The 22,912-nt window shown below is 44.2% G+C and overlaps 1 protein-coding gene across 1 annotated transcript in view; it reads left to right on the forward strand.

Annotated features, from left to right (window-relative positions):
• The first annotated feature begins 414 nt into the window (after positions 1-414).
• USP9X (ubiquitin specific peptidase 9 X-linked) overlaps positions 415-22,912 on the forward strand; it is a 166,957-nt gene continuing 144,459 nt past the window's right edge. Inside the window, exon 1 of the mRNA XM_035003152.1 lies at positions 415-545. The gene's annotated coding sequence lies outside the window, so the exon portion shown is untranslated. The remainder of the gene's footprint in view (positions 546-22,912) is intronic.

Consider the following 22,912-nt stretch of genomic DNA (forward strand, 5'->3'; position numbering starts at 1 on the left):
CCTAAAGTCTGTATCCTATTAGACACTTAAGTATTTTATGGGTGAAATTATGTCATTTGCTTTAAAATACTCCGGGGGGGAAAAGTACGGAGGGAAATAAATGCAGCAAGAAAGCCAAAGTAGTAATAACTCTTAAAGCTAAGTGACAGATGAACTAAGACTCATTAAACTATTCTCTATTTTCCCGCATGTTATTAAGTTTTTCAGCTTCAAACTCACCCTTCTATACTCTACCCTTTGATTCGGGGGGATGGGACGCGACCATCCGCATTCCAGCTCGGCCGGCTGCTTCCTGCTAGACTCTGCCTCTAGGGGGCGATAGAGGGAGACTGCAAGGCGGGAGGAGGACGTAGCAACTTAAACTCCTTTCTGTTCTTCCTTGTTCCCTCCTGTCAGCTTCCTGCTGCTGTCAGCATTCCCCTAGAACATTTCTTCACCGCCGCCCCAGCAGCGCCTTTCGTTGTCTACAGCTGAATCCGGTTTGCAGCTCTCCAGGATTCACAGAACCAGACTCATCCCACCCCCATCAGCAACACCAGCATGGGGTGAGTAGCACCCCCTCCTCGGGGGTCTGGGTCCCTGTTCCATGGAGCCCTTCCTCCAAGCTTCTAAGTTGTAACCATTCCCTTCTCTCTCCTTTGTACCCCAGCCCTGGGGCTGGTAGCCGCTTCCTCCGGTTACTTTCTTTACGATACCTTAGAGTTCTCTTTTCACCACTGGAGTTAGCTCCTTTACAACTTTATGCCTAGTTTACGGGGTTTTTTTGTTTGTTTGTTTTGTTTTTTAAATAGTAAATCCTGTCTGTTCAAATAACGAAGGCGCTTTCTACCTCCTGGCTCGTCCCTGATGAGAGGTACCCGCACTCCCATCAGTCAGTCCTTGGTTGAGGGCTGCGATCAGGGGGCTCATTCCCCAGCATTTCTGGTCTGCCACATGGGCAGCAAAGGCAACTTCAGCAGCTGAGCAGGTTCCGGTGGCAAGAGAAAGTCCTTGGGCGAAGTAATGCAGGCGCTACCAATTGGAAGTTGCGCCAGTGTGCACTAAAGTGATAAAGAAGGTGGGGGCGGCTCGACAATTTCGCTACACAGCCAGATGCCCTTTATAAAACATTAATTTCTAATTACGGAAGCGTTAATTGTCCTTGAAGGACAGTTACGAAGAAAAAAAGCTGAAGTCCTCTCAGTCACCGGCCCCAGTTCTGATTCCCTTGTCTTCCCTCCTACCCAGAGGCAGCCAGTGTTACCGGTTATCATTTACATGTGCTTTTCTACATATATATGCTGATTAAAACATTTGTGGCGTTATGCGTAGGTTTAAAAGTTGTTGTTGTTGTTTTTTTTGCGAAGTATACGTATCTTTTTGCAATTTGCTTTATTCACTAAGCAGTTTGTCTTGGATGTCGTTCATTCCATATGATGACGCATAGACCCACCTCATTCGTTTCCTTTTTTAAAAAAGATTTTTATTTATTTATTTGAGAGAGAGAGTTGGGGAGGGGGCAGAGAGAGAAGCAGACTCCCCGCTGAGCAGAGAGCCGGGCGCAGGGCAGGATCCCGGGATCCTGAGATCATGACCTGAGCCGAAGTCAGATGCTTAACCGTCTGAGCCACCCAGGCGCCCCCCCGCATCTCATTCTTTTCACCTGCTGCCTAATATTCCTTATTAGGAGTGTATATGCCATTGTTTATTTCCCTGTTGCCCTATGTTCACTCTTACCCACATTCTGTGATTAATGTTCATGTCCCTGCATCTTTGTACCTGTTGAGGGGTATTTCTCTAGAGTCGAGACAGAGTAGAAGAAATGCTGGGTCAGAGAGAACGCATATTTACAACTTGCATTAGATGTTAAAAATATGTCCTCCAAAAGGTAGTTGCAATTTACAGGCTGTGATACTGTGATCGGTAATAAATATAAATTTGGCCTCCCTTTCATTTCTGGCATAGAGCTCCTAAAACCCTTGGAATTTCCTAAGTGATGAGAGCAACAAAGGTGTCTTTTGTTATGTTAATGAGTGACATTTGGGCTGCACCTAAGGCTGGGGGCTGGTTGCCAGGGGAACCAAGTATGAATAGAGGGTTGGAACTTTCGGTCCCACCCCCTGACCTCCCCGGCGGGGAGAGAGGGCTGGAGGTTGAATCAATCACCAATGGCCAATGATTAAATCGATCATGACTATGTAATGAAGCCTCCCTAAAACCCCAAAGGAGGGGGTTCACAGAGCTTCCAGGTTGTCGAACACGTGGAGTTTCAGGCACAGTGGCGGGCCTGGAGAGGGCATGGAAGCACCTCATCCTTTCCCCAGACCTTGCCCTGTGCACCTCTTCCATCTAGCTGTTTCTGGGTTATATCCTTTTATAATAAACCGGTGACCTAGTAAGTGAGATGTTTCTCCGAGTTGTGTGAGCTGCTCTAGCAAATTAATCGAACCCAAGGAGATGGTCATTGGACCCTCCAATCTATAGCTGGTCAGTCAGAAGCACGGTTAACAGCCTGGGCGTGTGCCTGGCATTTGAAGTTGATGTAGGGTGGCCGGGGGGTAGGGGAACAGTCTTGTCGGACTGAACTCTTAACCTGGGCAGTCTGATGCTGTCTCCGGGTAGGTGGTACCGGAATTGAGTTGAATTCTTGGACTCACTGCTGGTGTCAGGAATTGCTTGGTATTGTGTGGAAGGCCCTTCCCCCAACTTTGGATTTGGGTCCAGGAACCCAAAAGAGTTGGTGGTCAGTGAATTGGGATTTGCTAGACAGTCCCTGGCTCACAGAAACATGTGGTTTGGGAAGAGAAAGGATGAAGGGAGGTCGGGTGGGGATGAACCTCTTGATTCCTGGGTGTCCATGTGGTCACGCAAGGAATGAAGCAGCAACTGCTGCCTTCAGTTAACTAAACATGGACCCAACTCCTGGGCAGTTGGAATAAGGAAGTACATACTAATGAGAAAAAGGCAAAATATTCAATCCCTTGGTCATCGTTAACTGTAATAGCTAAACTAAAAGGGAACGCTCAGTTGGACTTTGATGCTAGTCCAAACTCCGAGTTCAGTGAGTCTGAGCTCTGACCATTAGCCTCAAAGCCGCCCCCCAAGGTAAAAGTCACTGTGGGGGAAGGGCGAAGCGAAGAAACTTTTGTAACTAGGGGGCTATAGTGTGCAAGAGTTGTTTTCATTTTGTCTATAAGTATCCTCAGCTTCCTGAGGAAGCCTCACTGAACGGGTTTGGGGGAGTAACTGATTGGGGGCGGTGTCTCTGGTCTGAATGCCCCTGGGTGGAGGAGCGTGTTTGGGTCGATGCCTGACCCACAGATCACTATGGAACAATCGCAGGTGGCTGTTATGTGATCCAGACATTTCCCGAGGGAACAACCAGTCTGGTGGACTGCATAAAAGCCACCCTAAGCCTTGTTAATCCTTAGAAAGGGGACTGTCCTTAACCCCCATGAATGCCGAGTCAAAACACCCCGATGAAGCAGCTGATACGCTTCCTATGCAAGGCATCTGGGACTGGCTTTATGACGACCGAAATATTAACCCGCTCAGTGTGCCCATTACCCAGGTCATGGTAAATGTTGTGGTTGAGGGGGTCCCTTTCTCAGGGGCGCCCCATGTAACCTCATTGTTGCAAAACCAAAAAACAGCTCGGGAATCCTCATCGAATTTGCTGTCTCAGCTTCTCCTCAGGGGTCTTACAGATGCTAATAGAAACCTTAGATTAATTAACAAGCCAATGGGGAAAGTCAAGGGACGCTTCCGGAACTAGGTGGAAATTTTTGAAGTTATTAAGAAATACGGTGAATAAAGTGAGTATCGATAGGAGCGAAGCAAAGAGGAAACAAAGAGGACTCGTCCGAGCCGGGTGGAAATTTTTAGATGATTAGTAAGAAATAGGTGAACTTTTTTTTGTTTGTTTAGTATATATAAGTTGCATAATTTTTTTTTTTTTTTTAAGAAATAGGATGAATAAAACAGACATTGATGAGGTTAAGACGAAGGCTTTAATACAGTACTACCTAAGGGTGGTTGGGCCAAATGGACCCCTGTTGCTCCTCCAGCATTAAAGGGCCCCAAACAATCCTGCTTTATTTACCCGTTTGGAGAAATTTTACAACCCGGAAGGCAAAAATTACAATGAAGTACCTGACCAGCAACTGCGTGGGTGAGCAGTTAGGCAGATTGATCAAGATAAAGATTGACAAAAGGGTCAGGGTCCCTTGGCTTGACCCCCTCACTGGGAACCCAAAGCCTTTATAGCACAAGAGTGGGTGAAATGGTCAGAGAAGAGAAGTTTCCCGGACTCCTTGATCTGGGAGTCCCATAAACTTTGGTACCAAGGGAAGCCCTGACTCCTGCCACAATTAAATTGACAGAATGTAAAAACATAGGGTTGATAGGATTACGAAAGTTGGAATGTTGAAGCTGATAACTCTCTAAAGGAATCATGTTAACTTTACTTGAATGTTTTATGGGGATGGATATTAAATGTGGCTGAGGAACACTTCCCTTACCCTATATAACCTGTTGATGAAGTCCTAACGGAGGCTACCGCTAAGAATGTGAGTTGATGGCATCGTGGTAAAAGTCTGTAGGAGAATTTGTATGTTTGAATAGACTTTATGGGAAGGGGTTGCGTTTCTTTTACCTGATGGCTAAAAGGCAAAATATTAGGGATTGACAAGGGGTGGACATTGTATCTGACGGGAATACTTCCCCTACCTAGTATCATAACAAAAGGCACGTACATTTGCCCTACGAGCAATAAATATTAGCGGACGTCCTAAATGGGAACCAGTAAGACCCCTGAGCCCACCCATTGGAGGGTGGAAGCTGGAATGCTGGTAAGCCCAATTCTCCCCAATGTAGAGTAGAGTACGCTGTGTAGAGTGTAGACTGCGGCTTATGGCAAGAGCCTCTGAGCGCCTCCCAGTGACCGCTACTGGGACTTTGGGGAAGAGAATTTTGAAGGGCATTTACTACCTTGCTATGGGATATTAATTGAAGCTGAGGGACATACATCATCTTGAAACCTGAAATACCCGTAATGTCTAGGATGATGTTGGAGAAACACCTTAATAGGGATGGCAGTGCCTGGGGAATGCGAGGAGGAGTTTGCTCAGGAGCAGGGAGCCCCCTTTCCCCTAGGACTGACTCTGGAACTGTGTGAGGAGCTTGCTGGATTCTCTCGTCACTTAGTGCCCTATAAACAGCTCTCGACTGACGGACAAAGAGCTGCTTGATTTGTGGACAGAAGTTCCACGGGGGTGGGGGTGGGTAGAATGGACAACATCTTGCTTGGAAGGCCTCCATTCTGACTGAAAAAGGTAAAAACCCATCAGCTCAGTGGTCTGAATTGCATGCTGTTTTGCTAGCAGTGATGGAAGAATTGAACCGTGATAAAAAGCCTGTATGTTTGACTTTTTACTGACTAATGGGCAGTGGCCAGTGGCCTGGGCTTCTGGTCAGGCAGGAGTGCAGCAGAAATGTGGCCTATTAAAGGGATGCCCACGCAGGGCATGGCCCTGTGGAGATTTGAGGGGTGCATTAAGGTAGGGCATATCAGTGCCCATCAGAAGAACTCCCTTCCAGGTTCGGAAGGTGGTTGGAACAAACCAGCAGATCTCCCTCTGTGCGCCCTTGAGGTGGCCGCCTGGGTCCATGAGATGAGTGGACACTGGGGGTCTGCAGCAGTGCAGAGATGGGCTGGTTCCACACCTGTTCCTCTGGCACCTTGTGAGGCACAAAATGTTAGTAAGAATTGTTCTGTTAGCAAAGGAGTCAGAGACTACAGATGGCTATGTGGCAGATTCCCTGGTGGGGGCAAGTGAGACTGATGCTAGCAGCCCCCTGGGGGGCTACAGAGGTCCTGACAGCAGGAGTCACTGACTCTAGGCTGGCTTTGCATACCCGGTGGGAGGGGCAGATGCCCCAGTGCTGGGAAAGAACCAGAACCGAGGACACGGTGCTACTTTGGACAGCCCATCGGCATTTCTTCAGACCGAGGAATATACTTTATATAGCTGATAATGTCCAACACTGGGCAGGGATATCCTCCTCAGAGTACTAGTTTGTCAGAGAATGGATGGGGTGATTAAACAGTGGTTGTCTAAAGGTGGGGGGTCGAGGTGGGCAAGGGGGAGAGAAACACATGAAGGGGGCTGGTTTACAGGCCTTCACGAGTGTGTGCTCACACTCAGCACGACAGGAGTGTCCCCACTGGATAGATTCCTGTTTTTCTGTTGGACCTGGGGAAGAGGGGGTATGGAAGGTGCTAGTAATCTTTCTTTTCCACATTGCCTCAACTTTTTTTTTTTTTTTTACTTGATGCGGTGGTCACAGGACCCAGGACTACAAGGGCCGGATTCCTAAGCAAGAAACTGCAACTGTGTATTTTCAACCTTTGTGTCAGAATTCCTAAGGGCCTGATGGGGCAGGATGGGCCTTCACCCCTTCTGGCGAAATTGGGGCTAACAGCGAATTCAGCTGTATGGTCTGGTGGTAAAGATAGCCCACTAGTTCTGCACGTGGGTAACCTTACCTTATCTGACTAGACCTGGACTGAGGGGGAGGGACTTGCTAGACTAGTTTTGCTGCCTGCAATCTACGCCAGCACAGTGGCCAAACCTAATGTCCCTTCCAGAGGTGGGAAGGTTTGGATATAAATGGAGGGAAAGAAAAATAGTAGCTGAGGGGTAAGGGAATGAATACGTGTGTTATATAATGAGGGAAATCCAATATTACATTGACCTCTCCAAAGACGCTCAGAGTGGGAGATGCTGTTACTTCTTAGCTTGAGTATACCAGATGACTGAGCGGGTGAAGCCGAATGTTGCGAAGACCACTCTTGTTTTTGGAACCTGACAGGATCCAGTGGAAGCCTGCAAACCTGAGTGGCCAACCCGCTGGGATCCTGGAGGACTGCTCCTCCTCCATATGATGCTGGACTGGATAGTTATTAATGACTGAATGAGATATCTTTTTGACTTTTATGATTGTTTTGCTATTAGGGATCCGTGTTCGAAGGCAAGAGTGGACTGTGATATTGTGGTTTATAATGAGAAATATATTTGGTCTTAGAAGTCCTAAAACCTTTGGAATTTCCTCCTTGTTGAGAGCCTTAAAGGTGTCTTTTGTTATGTTCATGAGTGACTTGGACTGTACATAAGGAAGGGGGCTGGTTGTCTTGGGAACCAATCTTGTGATTAGAAGGTTGGAAATTTCAGTCCCACCCCTCTGATGGGTTGGGGTGGGGGGGTATTGAATCAATCACCATTGGCCATTGATTTAAACTAAAAGGACAGGGTTCAGAGACCCTCTGGGTTGGTGAGCACATGGAGATGTGGGCAGAGTGGCGCGCCTGGAGAGGGCATGGAAGCTTCTCATCCTTTCCCCAGACCTCTCCCTATGCATCTCTTCCATCTGGCTGTTCCTGAATTATATCTTTTTAAAATAAACCAATGATCTAGTAAGTGAAACGTTTCTCTGAGTTCTGTGAGCCGCTCCAGCAAATGAACTGAACCCAAGGAGTAGGTCGTTGGAACCTAGCCAGTCAGAAGACAGGTCAACGTAGACTTGCAGCTGGTGTTGGAATTGAGTCACCAAGGAGGGGGTCATTGAACCTCCTATCTATCTATAGCCAGTTGGTCAGAAGCATAAGTAACAACCTGCTTTTGTGACTGGTGTCTGAGGTGAGGGGATGTGTGTGTGTTGGGGAGAGGGGTGGCAGTCTTGTAGGACTGAATCCTTAACCTGTAGTAGAATCTGATATCTTTCCAGGTAGATAGTGTCAGAATTGAGTTGAATTCTCAGGCACCCTGTTGGTGTGTGAGAATTGTTCGTTAGTGTGGGAAACCCTGCCCCCACACATTGGAAATTGTGTTTCAGAATACCTCGAAGACAAGCGACCTAGGAGAGTGCCAATGCTCTTACTACAGGATGCAATATGGCTGCCTTATCCTACATGTCCCATCTGGCTCTGCTCCGGGCTCCTTTAGCAGAAGATAACTCGGGTGAGAGAGCTGTTCACCCTAACCACACCACAAAGCAGCAGGCACCTTCTGCACCCTACTCCCTAAGGGGCCACCAAGGTAGAACTACTGTCATCAAGCTGGAGGTACCAGTACCCTCAGGGAGTCTTCAGAGTGGCTGCAGTGTCTGGTATCCAGCCGAGAGTAGAGTCTCATGGAGACTAGTGGATGGGACTTGTTCCCGAGCCCATGTGACAAACCCTAGTGACTCCTGGAAATAATTAGGTGCATTTTGTGGGGGCTCTGAGGTCCTTGCATGAGCAGGTGGCGGGGCAGTTAGGTTATGTCTAGCTTTTGTTTTATGCAGCCAACAGTGGACCTGGTGCCTGTGGGAGTGGGAGCTGCAGGGAGAAAGCTACAGTGTCTTTCAGTTATCCCGGTGTACCTAGCGCTGGGATCTAGTGATGTCCCTTGTAAATACCTGAAATCTGCAAATATGAACTACCTTGTAGATATCTGAAAAGAAACTTTTTTTCAGGGATAGGAAGGAACCAGCAAGGCCAAGCATCTGAGGTGGGAATGTGCTTTATCTGTTCACGGAATGATAAGGATGCTGGTTGGTATGGAGAACATGAGGGGGGGAGTGAAGGAAAGGATGTGAGAGAGATAATGATGGGGACTGGAAACTCCCTCCGCTTTCCCAGATGGTTTCCTGCCCAAGGGTTGTTTTAAACCAGGCCAGGTCTTGATTTCTTCGGTGATTCAGTTCCCTCAAAACCTCAGTAGTCCTCTGATCTTTTTGTTTTAGACCTTGCCCACGTTCTCTTCCTAGAGGTGATGGTGGCGTCTCCTTGACGTATTTGTCTCCTTGTTTCTGCGCTGCTCCCTTTTGAAACTAACGGGGGCTCCCTCGATATCATCTCAAACAGCAGGCTTAGATGAGAAGGGCACCACCACCTTCAGTCTGATTTTCGCTTTAGGGCAGAGTCCCCCTGTTTAACTAAGGAGTCTTAGAATCCTTTGTGTCCACTGCTCAGGCGGTCCCACAGGGTAACACTGAACATGAGGAACGAAATGACAGACCACCAGAGTGGTCAGTCACTGGCTGTGGAAAAAGCCAGTTCTAAACTACAGCTAAGCAGTTTTATGGAAAGCCACGGAAGCTGGCAGCTGGATCCTAGCGAGGAAGCTAGAAAGGGTTGCCCTCCCCCAAACCAGGGAGATGGATAAGAAACAGCCTTGTGGCGGTCTCCCATAAGATAGGGGCGAGAAGCAACATTGTAGCAGCTCCCTGTCCTTAACTCCCTATGTTCCAGGAGGAATCACAGAGGATTCTGCCATGAGTTGGGTCAGACTGCAGATCCCTTGTTTGTGTGGCCTCCGTGGAGATAAGCAGGGTCACTGGACGTCCTGAGGGAGCTGTTCCCCTAGACCTTTGTTACACAAAGCCCTTTTCAGTCTTATTATTTGGGATGCAGAAGCAGTCAGTTTTTCTTTCTTTCTTTCTTTTCTTTTTTAAAGAATTTATTTATTTATTTGACAGAGAGAGACACAGTGAGAGAGGGAACATGAGCAGGGGGAGTGGGAGAGGGAGAAGCAGGCTTCCCGCCGAGCAGGGAGCCTGATGTGGGGCTTGATCCCAGGACCTTGGGATCATGACCTGAGCCTAAGGCAGACACTTAACCGCTGAGCCACCCAGGCGTCCCTTTTCTTTTTTTGAAAGATACTGAGATAGAGAGAGCAGAGGGAGAGCGAGAATCTAAAGTAGACTCCATGCCCAGCGGGGAGTTGGACGTGGGGCTCCATCTCACGACCCTGAGATCACGACCTGAGCAGAAATCAAGTGTCGGGGGCTCAAGAGCTACCCAGGCTCTCCAGCAGTCAGCTTTTCTAATCTTGCATCCCCAAATTTCTTACTTGATTTCTGCAACTTAATCAGCCCATTCTTACCTGAGCTTTTGTCTTTCTTGTAACACCTTGCTAACTATATATAGCAAGTAACCATCACTACACACTACGAACATCGCTTTCCACCCTCCTTTCTGAAAGCTGTGGGCTCAGGAGGCACTTAGTGCGACTTCCTTTTATTACAGGTAACATTTGCTGTTTAACAAGACAAGACTCTCCATCTTTTTATCCTCCAGTATCATTTTCCTCCTTGTCCAAACAACAAAAATTTCTTTATTGCTCATCGTATCATAACTGGTGGGTGAACCGGTCATTGGGACCACGCTCCATGCTGTCATTCAGAAACCCAGGCTGACTGAGGCTTTGCTTTGCTTCAACACGTGGCCACCAAGGTCATCCTTAGGAGTAAGGTTTGGAGCCATTTCTGTCATAGCAAGCTGCAAGGGGAGAAAAGCATACATTAGTATACTTGCGAGGTTTACATGGACAGGCTGGAAATGGTACTTGAAATTTGTTCTCGCATTCCATGTGGCCACACCTAACTGCAAGGGAAGCTGGGAAATGTGTGCCCAGGCAGAAGAGGAAAGCATGGAGTCGGTGAGCAGCTAGCAGTCTGTGCCACAGGGTGCTGTGGAATAGTTGTATTGGCAGTGCGGGTGGGGAGAAGTGGCTGAATTCTGGATTTATATAGAAGGTAGAGACCTCAGGGGCACCTGGGTGGCTCAGTCGGTTGTGTCTGCCTTGGGCTCAGGTCAGGATCCCAGGGTCCTGGGATCCAGTCCTGCATCGGGCTCCCTGCTGAGCGGGAGGCCTGCTTCTCCCTCTGCCTGCTGCTCCCCCTGCTTGTGCTCTCTCTCTCTCTCTGACAAATAAATAAAAATAAAACATTAAAAAAAGAAAGAAAGAAAGTAGAGACCTCAGAATTTGTTGACACCAAGGTTTTGGGCCTGAAAAGTTGGAAGAATAGAGTTGCTGTATGCCAATATGGGAAAGGCTATTGAGAACTCCGTTTGAGACGTGTGATTTTTGAGGTATCCACATGGAGACATTAAGTAGGCAGTTGGAGATGCAGGTTTATGGTTCAAAGGAGTGGTCAGGACTGAGTATATAACTGGGGGGGGGGGCCCTTGTTACATATATGGTATTTGGAGCTATTAAACAGCACTGACTACAAAACTATATACAATAATACTGAATTTCATTCATTCTACAAAGTACATTTTTTAACATCTTAAGATCTTTGAAATTGGAATGTGTCTTACAACACTATATATTATGATTGACAGTGTTTTCTTTGTTAGTATCATTTAGAATGATGTGTCTTGCAACTGATGGCACCCCAGATTCAATGAAATCGTAATAATAAGAGTAAAAATGATGATGCTATTGAGCATTTACTAGTGTGTGTCAGATACCGTGCTAAGCCACTTCCATGATTATCTTTACACGTAGTTACAGGAATATTAAGCGCTCAGATGCAGGGACATGACGGCATGGATCTGAATTGTGGCTCCGAGTTTACAAACCATATGACCTTGGCGAAATGCTTACTCTGTGCCCTAGTTTCCTTATCTCTAAAATGGGATGATAGGGCGCCTGGGTGGCTTCAGTTGGTTAAGCGACTGCCTTCGGCTCAGGTCATGATCCTGGAGTCCCTGGATCGAGTCCCGCATCAGGCTCCCTGCTTGGCAGGGAGTCTGCTTCTCCCTCTGACCCTCCCCCCTCTCATGTGCTCTCTCTCATTCTCTCTCTCTCAAATAAATAAATGAAATCTTTAAAAAAAAATAAAATAAAATAAAATGGGATGATAATAGTACATAATTTACAGGTTTATTATGAGGATTAAAGGAATTAATACACGTGTAGTTCTTAGAGCATTGCTTAACAGGATAACTGCTAAATTGTTCACATTATTAACAAAATTAACATTGTTAAAACTGTAGAAAATATATGTATGTATGTAAAAATTCATCAAGCACGAAATCTTGCCATTTACGACGACATGGATGGAACTAGAGATTATTAGGCTAAGTGGAATAAATCAGTCAGAGAAAGACAAATACCATAAGATTTCACTCATATGTGGAATTTAAGAAACAAAACAAATGAGCAAAGGGAAAAAGGCAAACCGAGAAACAGACTCTTAACTATAGAGAACACACTGATGGGTACCAGAAGGGAGGGGTGTGGGGGGTGGGTGACATGGTGATGGGGATTAAGGAGGGCATGAGCACTGGGTGTTGTATAGAATTGCTGAATCACTGTATTGTACACCTGAAACTAATATAACACTATATGTTAACTAAGTGGAATTTAAATAAAAACTTAAAGAGAAAAGACCAATGTTTCAAGCAAAAAAAATTCATCAAGCTATACTCTTTAATGCATTTTACCAACATTACTGTGTATATTTTATACTTCAGTAAAAGAAGAAAACAAACAGAAAAGTCTGGAGAAAAAGAGATCATCTGTCTTCTAAATAAGAAAAAAAAAGTTATGTGTGTGGAATGATATTCATTGAAGTATTACTATTTTTTTTCTTAAAGATTTTATTTATGTGACAGAGAGAGCAGGAGAGCACAAGCAGTGGGAGCAGCAGAGGGAGAGGGAGAAGCAGGCTACCGGCTGAGCAGGGAACCTGAGGCCGGGCTCGATCCCAGGACCCTGGGATTATGACCTGAGCCGAAGGCAGATGCTTAACCAACTGAGCCACCCAGGTGCCCCTCACTGAAGTATTTTTGTCTGAAATTAATATCGTTGCTCCAGCTTTCCTTACGTTAGTGTCAGCACAGTACATTTTTTATGGTCCTTTTACTTTTAATTTATCTGTGTCTTTCTATTTATAGTGGGTTTCTTGGGGCACCTGGGTAGCTCAGTTGGTTAAGCGACTGCCTTGATCCGACTCTTGATCTTGGCCCAGGTCTTGATCTCAGGGTCTTGAGTCCAAGCCCTGCATTGGGCTCCATGCTGGGTGTGGAAGCAACTTTAAAAAAAAAAAAAAAAAAGTGGGTTACTTATAGACAACAAATAGTTGGGTCTTGTTTTTTTTAATCCACTCTGACAGTTTCTTTTACTTGGTGTGTTTATTTTTTATTTATTTATTTATTTTTAGATTTTATTTTATTATGTTAATCACCATACATTATATCATTAGTTTTTGCTGTAGTGTTCCATGATTCATTGTTTGCGTATAACACCCAGTGCTCCATGCAGTATGTGCCCTCTTTAATACCCATCACCAGGCTAACCCATACCCCCACCCCCCTCCGCTCTAGAACCCTCAGTTTGTTTCTCAGAGTCCATAGTCTCTCATGGTTCGTGTACTTGGTGTATTTAAACCATTGATATTTACTGATCTAGTTGGATTAATAGTTGCCATATTTTTTCCTATTTTCCATTCACAGTCCTCATTCTTTGGTTTTTGGTTTTCGCCTTCCACCCTTTTTCTTTTTCTTTTTTTTTTTTTGGAATGAGGCATAATTGACATACTATATTATTCTCAGGTGTGCAACATGATTCGCTATTTATATATATTGTGAAATGATCACCACAATGAATCCAGCCAACATCCATCACTATACATAGTTAATTTTTTTCCTGTGATGAGAACTTTTAAGATTTACTCTCTTAAGGGTGCCTGGGTGGCTCAGTTGTCCTTAAGCGTCTGCCTTCAGCTCGGGTCATGGTCCCAGGGTCCTGGGATCGAGCCCCACATCGGGCTCCCTGCTCAGCGGGGGGTCTGCTTCTCCCTCTCCCACTCCCCCTGCTTGTGTTGCCTCTCTCGCTGTCTCTCTCCTGTCAAATAAATAAAATCTTTAAAAAAAAAAAAGATTGATTCTCTTAGCAACATTCAAATATCCAATATAGTATTATTAGCTATAATCTTCATGCTGTAAACTGTGTCCCCATGACTTATTTATTTTATAACTGAAGTTTATACCTTTTGACACCCTTCACCCATTTTGTCCAGCCCCTCCACCCCCTGACCTCCCAACAATCACCAATCTATTCTCTGTATCTATGGGCTTGGTTTTTTTTTTTTTTTTTTTTTTAAGATTCCACATATAACTGAGATCATACGGTATTTATCTTTTTCTGTCTAACTTGTTTCACTTATGCCCTCAAGGTCCATCCATGATGTTGTCACAAAATGGCAAGATTTCATTCTTTTTTTTTTTCCTTAAAGATTTTATTTATTTATTTATTTGAGAGAGCATGGGAGGAGGGGCAGAGGAAGAAACAGACTCCCTGCTGAGCAGGGAGCCTGACACTGGGCTCAATCCCAGGACCCCAGGATCATGACCTGAACTGAAGGCAGACGCTTAACGACTGAGCCACCCAGGTGCCCCAATTTCATTCTTTTTTATGGCTGAATAATACTCCTGTGTGTGTGTGTGTGTGTGTGTGTGTCTGTGTCTGTCTGTCTCATTTTCTTTATTCATCCTTTGATGGACACTTAGGTTGTTTCCATATCTTGGCTATTGTAAATAATGCTGCAGTGAACATGGGAGTGCTGTATTCTCTGGTTTTAACTGAACATTTTGTGTGAGTCTGTTCTCTTTCCTCTCTTTGCATATCAATTATACTTCTTTTTTTAGTGGTTGCCCTAGAGTGGGCAAATACACTTTTATAACTAGTCCATATCCACTTTCAAGTAACACTCTATCACTTCATGGAGAGTGCACATACCTTATAACAGAATATTCCCAGTTCCTCCCTTCTGTTCCTTATGATGATATTGCTGTCATTTATATCACTTATCTGTAAGCTTATTAAGTGTTGTTATTGCTAACATTGTTGCTATTGCTATTTTGAACAAACTTATCTGTTAGATCCATTAAGAATAAAAAATAAAATATTTTATTTGACCTTCATTTATTTCTTCTCTAGTGCTCTTCCTTTCTTTGTGTCAGTCCAAGTTTCTGACCTGTATTATTTTCCTTTTTTCTGAAGCACTTCTTCCAACATTTCTTGCAAGTCACTCTACTGGCAGCAAATCCCCTCGATTTTTGTCTGAGAATGTCTTTATTTCCCCTTCACTTTGGTAGGATAATTGGATGGATATAAAATTCTGTGTTGGTGGTTTTTTCTCTCAATACTTTAAATATTTCACTCTTCACTCTTCTCTCTTCTTGTTTGCTTGGTTTTTGAAGGGAAATCCAATGTCATTCTTACTGTTGCTCCTCTGTAGGTAGGGTGTTTTCTCCCCTCTGGCTTCATTCAAGATTTTTTCTTTGTCTTTGATTTTCTACAGTTTGAGTAGGATATGCTTAGGTATACATTTATTGACATTTATCATGCATGGTATTCTGTAAGCTTCCTGAATCTGTGGTTTGTGTCATTAATATAGGAAAATTCTCAGCTATTAAATATTCCTTCTGTTCCTTTTTCTGTTTTTTCCCCCCTTCTGTTATACCCATTATGTGGATGTTACATCTTTTGTAATTTCCCCACAATTCTTGGATATTCCATTCTTTTTTTTTTTTTTTTTTCTCTTTGCATTTCAGTTTTGGAAGCTTAGGTTAACATCTATTCAGGCTCACTTATTCTTTCTTTGGCCATGTCTGATCTACCAATAAGCCCAACAAAGGCATTCTTCGTTTCTGTTACAATGCCTTTGTTTCTAGCATTTCCTGTCGATTATTTAACAGCTTCCTACTCTATGTTTATTGTTACTTATCTGTTCTTACATGTTGCCCACTTTTCCACTAGAGCTCTTAGCATATTAATCATAGACTTTTAAAATTCCTGGTTTCATAATTTCCACATCTCTTCCATGTCTGAGTTTGGTTCTCATGCTTTGCTCTGTCTCCTCAAACTCTGTTTTTTGGCTTTGGTGTGCCTTGTAATTTTTGGTTGAAAGTTAGACATGATGTATTGGGAGAAAGGAACTGTGGTAAATGGCCCTTAGTGATCTGGTAATGTGGGGTAGAGGAGAAACATTCTATAGCCCTACGATTAGGTCTCAGTCTTCAGTGAGCCTGGGCCCATAAGCTGTGACCTTCACAAGTGCTTCTCATTTCTTTCCTTTCCCTCCAATATTGGTGAAACAGAAAGGCTAGAGGGGGCTGGGGCTGGAGTTGAGTATTTCCCTCCCCACCTTGTAAAAGGCTAGAGAGACCCTCCTCCCACCCCCTTAGGTTTACTTTCTCCTTACCCCTACTGACAATCAGGAGGGCTATTTCTCTTGAAAACATGGTGGAACTCCTAGGGGTAAAATTGAACTGGGCCCTCCCCAGCACATGCACGCGCGCGCGCACACACACACACACACACACACACACTCCTGGAGTCCTGAACTCTAGCTTGTCCACATGGAGCCTCCAGTGATTCATCATTATAGTTTATGTTTTCTTACCTGGGACTGGCTCCAGCTTTAGAGTTCTGTTCTGAGGCTTCTGCTATAGTAAACTGTGATTATCTGTATTTACTATGTCTCGATTTGGAGGGTCAGCAGTTAGCTCTGTGAGCTCAAATTTCTGATGGATCTAAGAGGAGTTGTTGATTTTCAGTCTGTTCAAATTTTCTTGTAAGGGTGGCACTGATGACTTTCAAGCTCCTTATATGTTGGACCAGAAACTAGAAGTCAGTATTTTCTTATCACAGCAAAAGATTAAAAACATGACAGGTGTACATCATGCATCAGTAAAGGTCTGACTATTGATTTATTTATTTTTAAAGATTAATTTATTTGGGGGGGCACGAGCAGGAGGGGCAGAGGGAGAGGGAGAGAGAATCTCAAGCAGACTCCGCACCCAGCACAGAACCTGACGTGGGGCTCCATCTCACAACCCTGAGATCACAACCTGAGCTGAAATCAAGAGTTGGACACTTAGTCAACTGTGCCACCCAGGTACCCCAAGGACTGGCTATTTAAATTATGCTGCATTCACCCACTGGAATACTATGTAATCAAAAAGGCCAGCTCTAGATGTCCTGATATGGAAAGATTTGCAAGATATTTTTTAAAAAATTTTACTTATTGGGCACCTGGGTGGCTCAGTTGGTTAAGTGACTGCCTTCGGCTCAGGTCATGATCCTGGAGTCCCGGGATTGGGTCCCGCATCAGGCTCCCTGCTCAGCAGGGAATCTGCTTCTCCCTCTGACCCTCCCCCATCTCATGTGCTCTCTCTCTCTCTCTCTCATTCTCTCTCAAATTAATAAAATATTAAAAAAAATTTAACTTATTTATTTTAGAGAGAGAGAGAGTGAGCTAGTTGGGGGCAGAGCAGAGGGAGAGGGACAAGCAGACTCAGCACTGAGTGCAGAGCCTGACGCCAGGCTTGATCTCATGATCCCAAGATCATGATCTGAGCTGAAACCAGGAGTCAGCCGCTCAACCAGCTGAGCCACCCACGTGCCCCATTTGCAAGATTTTTTTTTTTAATATTTTATTTATTTATTTGACAGAGAGAGAGAGAGAGAGCACAAGCAAGGGAAGTGGCAGGCAGAGGGAGAGGCAGGCTTCCCGCTGAGCAGGGAGCCCGATGTGGGGCTCGATCCTAGGACCCTGGGATCATTACCTGAGCCGAAGGCAGCCGCTCAACTGACTGAGCCACCCAGGCGCCCCCCATTTGCAAGATATTTTAAGTGACAAAATGCAAGGTACAGAAAATAAATAGCATGAAAGAGTTCTTTGAAGTGAATAAATGTTTGTTTAAAAAAGGGTGTGTATCCATATCTAGTATTCTTCAAAATAAGTAAAGGAAATACAATTATCAAAGATTAGTGGAAAATGTACCAAAATTACAGCAATCACATTTTAGCATTCTAGGGGTTTTTATTTTTCTAAATTTGGTTACATTATTTCTATAATTTTTTAAAGGAGTATTCATATGAAAAAATCTGGAAATTATACACAAAAATGATAGTGGTCATTGGTTTCGGGAATGGAAGTAAAGAAAATTTCTCCCATTTGCCAGACATTTTGTAACTTGACATCACATATACAATAATATTTTTTTGTTTGTGACACACATGCAGATTGTATTTTGTTTAAGCAACTGATGTCCAGTTAGGCTTGGAACAGGCTGGTTATACCACCTGTTACACTAGCATTCCTAGCACATATTGAAAAGCTATTATAAATCACTATTTTGCTATATAGTCCCATGTTTGTTGAAGGACTTTTTTTTTTTTAAGGATTTTATTTATTTGACAGAGAGAGACACAGCGAGAGAGTGAACACAAGCAGGGGGAGTGGGAGAGGGAGAAGCAGGCTTCCCGCCGAGCAGGGGGCCCGATGCGGGGCTCAATCCCAGGACCCCGGGACCATGACCTGAGCCGAAGGCAGACGCTCAAAGACTGAGCCACCCAGGCACCCCTTGAAGGACTTGATAAAGCAGAGAAGACTGGCTGATTTAGAAAGCAATGTAGCATTTCTCCAGTCCTTGAGCAAACCAAGTGAACAATGTAGCCACAAAACAGTAGCGCATTCTGTAAACAGCTACTTGAGTCTGCAGACCCAAGAACAGATCGGGAGCAGTGATGTCCTCTGCATTACCTAGATCAACCCAAGAAGAATCAAGAAGTCCTGAAATGAGCCCAAAAATAAAAAGAAGGGAGAAATTGATGCTATATAGTTGACAGAGCATCATTTGCATTTTTTTCTAAAAAAAAATAAATTTTATCTAAAAGAAAGAGGCAGAACACATACCTAAGGGCCAAGAAAGAATAGCTGTTTCTAGCAGTCAAAAATGAAATGCTTAGAAGACAAATATAAATTAAAACAAAAAACTGGAAACCTTACCAAATTTGGTTGAAAGAAAGCCTCTTTGTGTTTGTGAAAAGTTTGAATTGCAGCATATATTTAGAGAAATAACACTTTATTACGTCTTATATGTATAAAGTAATTATATGTATTAGAATATATACAGGGGTGCCTGAGTGACTTAGTCGGTTAAGCATCCAACTCGAGTTTCCACTCAGGTCATGATCTCATGGGTCGTGGGATGGAGCCCCGTGTTGGGCTTCCTGCTCAGTGAATGACCAAACATATATTTCTTATATCTTTAGTCTTCATCCAAGGTTCCTGGCTCATAGCTAGCTCCCCAAATCTTTGGAATTTCCTGAGCAGTAAGAGCAGTGGGAGCATTTTTTGTCATAATATTTGGCCATTTGTCCACAGTTCCTGAAACTTTATGGCTTCAGAGTCATAAAGTGAAATGTGTGTCTTCTTATTCATAACAAGCCCCTTTTCCACCACCACTGGGTATATGTTAATGAGGTGACTTCTGGAAAGCACCTGAGGTTGGAGGCTGGTTGCCAGGAGAATCAACCATAAGATTGGAGGGTTAGAACTTTCAGTTGCTCCCACCCCCCTAATTTCTAGGGATCAGAGATGGACTGAGATTGAATAGATCACCAATGGTCATTGATTAAGTTAATCTATATAATGAAGCCTCCATAAAAACCCAAAAGGGAGAGGCTTCAGAGAGCTTCCAGGCTGGTGAACAAATGGAGTTATGGGAGGATGGCACACTTGGATAGGGCATGGAATCTCCATGCCTTTTACCCACACTGGTCCCTGTGCATCTCTTCATCTGGCTGTTCTTGAGTTATTTGTCCTTTTATAGTAAGTCAGTAATCTATAAGTAAAATGTTTCTCTGAGTTCTGTGAATCGCTCTAGCAAATTAATCGAACCCATGGCTGGTGTCATGGGAGCCTTTGATTTATAGTCATTTGGACAGAAGCATCGGTGATATCCTGGATTTGCGGTTGACATTTGAAGTAGGGTGAGGGGGGCAGTCTTGTAGCCCTTAATCTGTAACCCAAGGTGGGGATCATTAGAACCTCCAGTCTGTAGCTGGTTTGTCAGAAGCACAGGTAACAACCTGGAATTGTGATTGCCATCTGAAGTGAAGGGCACTTCTGGTGGGACTGGTCTCTTAACCTATGGAATGTGATGCTGTCTCTGGGTGGATCGTGTCAGAATTAAGTTGAATTGTAGGACACCCAGCTGGTGTCAGAGAATCGTTAATTGGTGATGTGGGAGAAAACCACCTCCCTCCCACACACATTTTGAAATTGTTGATCAGAACTTCGGAGCTTAATTGTGATTACTTTTTTTCTGGCATAAGCAATAATATTTCCAAATTAGAGTGGACTTTGAAGAAACTCTTAGCACAAGGAAAAATTGGTTGAAAATTTGCATTATTATAAAATTTCCAGGCTGGCCAAGAAGAAATAGGAGGGTGTGCTAAAGCAGAAAGCAAGATGGAGCTGAGGTTTTACCAGGCTGCAACCATGTGGAGAGAATGTAGTAAGAATTTGACTTGGTGATTAAATTACCAGATGGTTGGTCTTGGTGACTGCAGTGCAATTTTGATTGTAAAAATGGTTGAGAAAATCAGGTGGACTTTGCAGGTTCACATTTAAATCATGAGGCTTATATTTTAGCTAGATAAGACCTGGAACATTTGGAATCTTCTGGACAGACACACCAACAGAACTATACCACTGTTCAGGAGCTCTGAGTTTAGTAGAACTAGCAGTGGGCCATGAGTGAGGCATAATCAGCAGCCCCAAGCCATGCTGAGGCTATTTGCTTATGCCATAAACTTAATAGGAAGATCCAGGCTTCTAAGGAGGCATAGTTGTCCCTCTCCAACTGGGACAATGTGTATTTCTTAAGCCTAGACAAAGTAAGTCAGACTGGTAGTAAAAATAAAAGGATCAAATTATTTTGTCCCACGGTGGTTTATATAAAATATGTAAAACAGAACCCTCCAAATTTTAAATAAAACCCAGGAGATTCTAAAACTCTAGAATAAAAGGAGTGAAATAATCCGCCGGAGTCTGCGTACAGGTCCTTGGCTAGGAATTGGTCAGTTTCAGAGAGGTTGTCCCATAGCAGGATAGACAGACTACCTTTTTTTTTTTTTTAAAGATTTATTTATTCATTTATTTTTTTGAGAGAGACAATGTATGTGTGAATTGGGGGAGGGGCAGAGGAAGAGAGAATCTCAAGCAGACTCCCTCTGAGTGCAACTCAGGACTGGATTTCACGACTGAGATCATGACCTGCCCGAAAACAAGAATCAGTCTCTTAGCCGACTGAGCCACCCAGGCGCCCTTTACCGTATTTTTATACGAAAGATAGTAAGTCATCGGGGACTTTCCTCATTCCATTCAAATCACAAAGCCTTCTTTAGGAGACATATTACCAGTTTTATATTAGCTTGGCCATTAACCCAGAGGACCTTTTCACAAATATGAACTATTTAATCCCTTGTCTCTAGAATTTGGGAATGTGTGGCCCTCAAAGTATTAACTAGTATCAGTTTATCCAAGAAGTTCTGTCTGTTCTTTTTTTGTTCTAATTGAAGTACAGTTGATACACAGTGTTCTATTAGTTTCAGGTGTTCAACACAGTGACTGGACAACTCTATAGATTTGCTGTGCTCCCCACAAGGGTAGCTATAATCCATCACCATACAACGCTATTATAATACCATTGACAGTATTTTCTATGCTGTACCTTTCATCCCATACTTTGTATTTTTTCGTTCCATAACTGGAAGCCTGTACCTCCCACTCCCCTTTACCTCTTTTTGCTCATGCTCAACCCCCTCCCCTCTGGCAACCACCAGTTTGTTCTCCATATTTATGGGTCTGTGTTCTGCTTTATTTTGGTTTTTAGATTCCACATATAAGTGAAATCCTGTGGTTTGTCTTTCTCTGACTTCTTTCACTTTGTGTCTGTTCCGTAAGATAAGTGTCCTAGTAAACAATGAGTATACTTTATTAAGCATTTCTGGTTGGACAAATAAGAGTGCAGTGGGAAATTTTATGAGGAAATGTAATATGATAAGGCTTTGCTCTACTAAGATAGAACCAGGAAGTAAAAAATTACAGTTTTAAAGCTAAAGGAGGACAAGTGTTAGAAACGAGAAACCAGGGGCGCCTGGGTGGCTCAGTCGTTGGGCGTCTGCCTTCGGCTGGGGTCATGGTCTCAGGGTCCTGGGATCGAGCCCCGCATCGGGCTCCCTGCTCGGCGGGGAGCCTGCTTCTCCCTCTCCCACTCCTGCTTGTGTTCCCTCTCTCACTGTGTCCTCTCTGTCAAATAAATAAAATCTTAAAAAAAAAAACAAAAAACGAGAAACCAGGGGTGCGCGGGTGGCTCAGCCGATTAAGCGTCTGCCTTCAGCTCAGGTCATAATCCCTGAGTCCCTGAATCGAACCCCGCATGGGGGCTTCTACCTCTGCCCCTTACCCCCCTCGTGCTCTCTCTTGCCCTCTCTCTCTCTCAAATAAATACATAAAATCTTTTTTTTTTTTAATATTTTATGTATTTATTTGACAGACAGAGAGGGAACACAAGCAGGGGAAGTGGGAGAGGGAGAAGCAGGCTTCCCGCGGAACAGGGAGCCCGACGAGGGGCTCGATCCCAGGACCTTGGGACCATGACCCGAGCCAAAGGCATATGCTCAATGACTGAGCCACCCAGGCACCCCTAAATAAATAAAATCTTAAAAAAAAAAACAAAAACGAGAAACCAAGGGGTGCCTGGGTGGCTCAGTCAGTTAAGGGCTGAACTCTTAATTTTTGCTCAGGTCTTGACCTCAGAGTCTTGGGATCGAGCCCCACATGGAGCTCCCCACTCAGTGGCGACTCTGCTTGGAATTCTCTCCCCTTCTCCCTCCGCCCCTCCCCCCCGCCCCTGTGCAGGCGCAAATTCTCTCTCAAATAAATAAATCTTTTTTTAAAAAAGAGCGAGAAATCAAAATGAAGGAAGTAAGAAGGAAGGCCTGGACTATATGGACTTTAAGGAGCTTGCACGATGGCACTGAACCTATTCTTTTAACTTTAAACTGTTCATTGCCTAGGCCATTAACTGAGTGGAAGGTGTCAAAAGTGGGCAGTCCTGTAGGCCACACCCACCCGGGGAGCCAAGGTGCACATGGTAGCTTCACAGAGCATAGGAAAGAGTGAGTTGCTGGTGAGTTTGACTTGGTAGACTAGTTCCCCCTAGAACTGCTGGTGGGAGTGTCATTTATAGGCTAAACCATATCAAAGTGAATTTTTTCCCACTTTTTAAAGATTGTGG

This window comes from Mirounga leonina, unplaced genomic scaffold (assembly GCF_011800145.1).
Source record: "Mirounga leonina isolate KUSES-001 unplaced genomic scaffold, KU_Mleo_1.0 Mir_101609, whole genome shotgun sequence".
In the NCBI taxonomy this organism is placed as follows: domain Eukaryota; kingdom Metazoa; phylum Chordata; class Mammalia; order Carnivora; family Phocidae; genus Mirounga; species Mirounga leonina.